Raw genomic sequence first — 5262 nt, 5'->3', positions numbered from 1 at the left:
TCATAGTTAACACACTTTTAACCATGGTTAATTTTCGTATGTGTTCAGATTGTTTGCAATGCAAGCTAGTTGCAATGAGTTATTTTGCTAACTTTTTATAGCCTACATGCAAATAAAACTAGTGAATAATACAAATTTACAAAATAATCTCAGTGGGATATGTTTTATACAGGTTAGTGACCTTTTAGTCTCTTTTGAGTTTTAGCCCTTTTTTTAGGTCAGAGCAACTGCCCCTCAAAATTCCTGTGCACATCCCTGACCTGCAGTAATGCAACATCTGCATCTGGCCGCAGTGACTCTCCTGTACATGCTTTATTCACACTGTTGAATACAGAGATCGAGCTAATGATCAACTGCAGCACAACAACAGGAGTGTGTTTGTGAACTCACAGACTGAATGTGTTGAACAGACTCCAGTAACTCCTGCAGCTGGAGCACATCAGTCTGCGTCACTCGCGCGCGCTCTAGTGTTGTTAAAGCTGCACACTCACACTGACACTCGACAAATGCAAGTAAAACGAGTTCTGAGAGCAGTTAATAAAATAAAGTACTGGCATTCACACTGTTAGAGAATGAAATCGCACGTATAATGTCTCAGATATCATGATCAAGAGATCTGGGTTTGGCTGCTTAACCTGCTCAAGGTAATATCTGCTGTAAATAAACTATCAGGCTGAAAAACTCATGTTTCTCTATTGACGCTCATAAAAATGCAGTTGGCTCCACTTCTCTAATGTGATTCGCTGAGTCATGTGTACTGATAGAAGCACTTTTCACTGTTTGTGTCACTCCACCAGTCTGTCAGAGTTTTTTTTTTTTTTTTTTTTTTTTTTTTTTTAATGGACAGTAATTTTGAATCAAAATAACATGAGATCCACCAATAGCAAACCACAACCAATATGGGGTTAGAATTGTTTCATATTTCCAGATAAATAGATTTTTTTAATGCAGAAATAAATGTAAAGAGAATCACAAAAAATAAACAGATTCAGAAATAAATGAGTTCAACAAATAAATGCAGCTTCAAAAATTGTATTAGATTTACAAATAAATAAAAGAAATTTGTAAAAGTTTTTTAATGTCAAAAGAGGGTTTGCATTGGCGCAAGCTGTTAGTAAATCTGGCCCTATATCTCTGTTATGGGAACAACGCTCCAGCAGTTTAATGATGATATGAGCAGCTTTGTGGATCTAACGATCTACAGAACATTATAAACATTAAATAAAATGTTTTACAAAATGATTCCCTTTGTTTGTGTCACAGAAACGGTCTCTGTGGTCCCCTCCGATCGCCACCTGAGGGCGCCATCACCGGAATACTAACCGGTCTTAAGAACTACAACTCCCATCCCACATACCTGGACTGATTACACCTCCCACCTGCAGTGCATTCTCTGGACTATTTAAGACTCCCATAATCCATCATGCTTTGCGAAGTCTTGTTTTGCCTTGCAATCATTACTGAGCGTTTACCCTGTGTATTGTTATCCCATGTATGACCTTGGACTGCCTGATTACCTTGTTTGCCGATTGCCGCCTGCCTTGTTATACCTCTGCCTGTTCTCTGGATTATCCTGCTTTGTCTGCCGCCTGTCCTGACTCTCTGCCTGGTACTGACCCTGTCTCTGTTTACTCTACGTTGTTCCTGTTGCTGTTATCTGACCATTGCCTGTACGACTACGATTGTTTATTAAAGCTGCATATGGATCCCATTGAGTCTGCTGCCTCGTTACAGTTTGTAGAGAAGATATAGGTGAGTTCTTTTTAAACATGTAATGTTGTATTCCAAAGAGATCATATCATGCATTTAAAAGTGAAATGCCCAGCAGATAAGCGATATGCATATTTATTTGTTGGTTAAAACACTTGATCACACAATGAATATTTTTTATGAATCAGATTTAATAGTTTGTGATTGTAAAATTGACCTACAGCATCCAAAATAAATGCAAAGGTGTATTTTTCAGCACTGTACGATTTTTATTAGCATTATCCGCTCACAAAACCTGTGATGCTGCAGTGATGCTGAGACTCGTACTGTTACATCACTGATGGACATTTGGGTTCAGATTTGGGATTATACAGGGGAGCGGGAAGAAGGGGTTTCACAGGATTGTAAATGAAACTAAAATTTTTGTTCATTTACATTTATTCACTTTTAGTATTTAGTATTTTATTTGTAATAAACAGTTCAAGTGTACTATTAGAAAAGTGTTGTTTATATAGTATGAGGAATTATGTTTTCTAAAATATACGCACCCACAAATCTACATCAGGTATACAGAATCTTTATTTCCTCATGTTATACAAGCAATCAAACCAACATCAGGGATTCTGACTTGCATTTAAGAAAAAAAGACACATAGTCCAACATGATAATAATTAACAGAATAAAAGATGAGAACATCCATCATGTAAATAATACAAAACATTCTCCTACATCATGTGAACAATCTGCCCATACAGGCTATTTTGAACAAATGTGTGTAAATCCCACCACGGCCACAGATGCTTATGCCGCGTTCCAGGCAAATCGTAACCCGTGTTTTTCCAACCTTCTACCCGTGAAAGTGCACTGGAACAGCAGTCAAAGCCGTGACTTCCCACCCGTGAACTCGTACTAGATTGATGTACTCCCAGTTACGGGTTCTGACGTCACATACCCGCGAAACAACAATGGCAGCCCCTACGGATGCGGTGTTTATGCAAGTGCGTGGTAAAATAAAAGGTATAACAGCTTCTCTTGCCTTACGCCGTTTCCTCCTCTGTTTCCCTCAAATAAGCAAGGAGTAAGCACCTTTGGCGATAGAAATAATTGTTAATGAGCATAAGCCCCATACGGTCCGCCATGTTGGTTTGTTTACACTTTTACGCAGTTTGGCGTGACTTTCCTGGAACGCTACAAAGTCGTGAGTCGTGATTTGAAGTTGTGACTTACGGGCTCAAAAACCTGCCTGGAAAGCAGCATTAGAGCAGTGTTTCCCAACCACGTTCCTGGAGACACATTAACACTGCACATTTTGCATGTCTCCTCAATTAAACACACTTGACTAGGGTTATCAGCTCATTAGTAGTGACTCAAAGATCTAAAATGGGTGTGTCAGACAAAGGAGACATGCAAAATGTGCAGAGTGTTGGTATGCCTCCAGGAATGTGGTTGGGAAACACTGGCTTAGAGATCTCCATAAATCAAAAGAACATATAGCCCAATATTAGCCTTAATGTCATATATATATTTTAGTGGATTCACTCTGCATTTGGTTTTCTCTCCTGAAACTGCAGTGTATATGTGGCTGTTGGTCCTCTCAGCAGCATGAAAAATAAAAACTTTTATTTAAATTACCTATACAGAAAGCAGGCAAAGAGTGCTCACTTTATAATGACTGAAGCTGTCAATCACTTCAGATGCAGCGCTCAAACCCTGTGATCAACGCTGAAAATAATCAAGTAATTAGAAACCTTTGACAGTCTTCAGACTACAGAGTGTGAACACAAATAAGCTCGAGGCTGTTTAAAAACAGCTGATTATCAGCGGATACTAAACTGAGTCAAAATAGTCTTGATTCCTGACCCGCTCCACAAGTGAATATTATTCCACACATTATATCAAATATTATGTATTTAAGTAAAAAGCAAAGTAAGCACAGGACAGCAGCCAGAAAATGATATGAAATTAACACCCTAAAAAGTAAAGGGCATGAGACAGTATTTGCAAAACCAAGCTTGAACGATTAACCAGAAGGGTTTTCGCAGCATCAGACGGGTAATTGTTAAGCCCCGCCAGCAGCTGAACGGTTAGCTCTGAATCTAAAAAATTAATTACAGTTTTTCTCGATTGCTTAAACACTATAACCAGACTTTTGAACTAAAATTTGTCATGTCATTTATTAAAAAGCACACCCAATTCCCTAAACTATAAACACTATTCCCCTGTTTTGACACATGAATCAGATTTGTTGAACTGTCACTGCAAATCTCTACACACAAACCCCTTAATTTCTCATTGCCTACACCATGTGGTCATTTAGAAAGCACTAGCATTCAATATTGTTCACTCAAGTCAGCGTAGCTTGAGCTCAATTAGCACAGTTACCCACGTGGAAACACTAAGTCTACGTTTACACGTGGGCGGCTATTTTCATAAACGGACATTTCAACCTCTCCGTTTTCAAAAATAACATTGTGCACACATGTCAGTTTTCAGAAAAGTGTTCATTTACACTTACCTGTGTATATATGACGTCAAGAGTGTAACAAGCAGCTCAAGCCCACGTAAGCCAATCAGAATCCCGAAAAAGAATCCCGAATTCCTCTTGAAGTGATTCGAAGTTGTTGCAAAATTGCTGATCTCCGAGCACTCATTCGTCTCTGCTCCTCGACATAATGGAGCAGCTGTATTTGCAAATGCAAACACACGAGAAGAGTTTGCACCAACATAAATGCGACTGCTACTCTAAACGCTTCCATGATCACATGTAAACATAGGTCGCACTTTTTGACATATGTGCGAGCTCTGGCGCATACTGTGACGTTGGCTGCCTAAACACCCGTTTGTCTCAGTTTACATGCAAACGTGCAAACGAAGATTTTCAAAATCTCCACTCTGGCCGGAGTTTTTAGAAAGACTCGTTTTCAGAGGCGAATTCTCCGTTTGCGTGTAAACGAAGGGCGCAAACGAAGGGAAATGTCTCCGTTTTTCAAAATAACCATGTACGTGTAAACGGGGCCTAAGAGTCAAAATTTATCCCACACCAATCAGAACCTTCAATAGAGATATAAAAGAGTCAGTTCATACAGTTTTGGAATAATGGATCCAGAGAGACGTAATTGAAAAGGTCGAGGACACCAGAGAGGAGGAGGAGGAGGAAGAGGATGAGCAAGAGGTGAAGGAGGAGGAAGAGGAGGAGGACGAGGATGAGGATAAGGTGCAAGGAGACAAGGAGTCTCAGATGAAATTCGTGCCACTAGTTGACCATATTCTTATCCTTGGTATGACTATGAGGGAGGCTGGGCAATGAGTTCAGCCAAACTTAAGTAGCTTCACTGTCACCTCGATCATAAGAACCTTCAGGAAGGAGAACAGGTAGGTGTACCTCAGTGTACTGTAACTTTTGAGTGCTGTACTCTGTTACAACACATGCATGAAACTGCCTTACATACAGATAGAGTTTCTGTCTGCTTCCATTTTGTAAAAAGGCTGTGTTACAGTTACAGTAATCAGTACTTCTATCTCTGTAGGACACAGAGATGATGGAATGGAAGA

This window comes from Megalobrama amblycephala, linkage group LG11 (assembly GCF_018812025.1).
Source record: "Megalobrama amblycephala isolate DHTTF-2021 linkage group LG11, ASM1881202v1, whole genome shotgun sequence".
Classification (NCBI taxonomy): Eukaryota; Metazoa; Chordata; class Actinopteri; order Cypriniformes; family Xenocyprididae; genus Megalobrama; species Megalobrama amblycephala.
The sequence above is the reverse complement of the archived record's forward strand: the minus strand, read 5'-3'. Positions refer to the sequence as shown.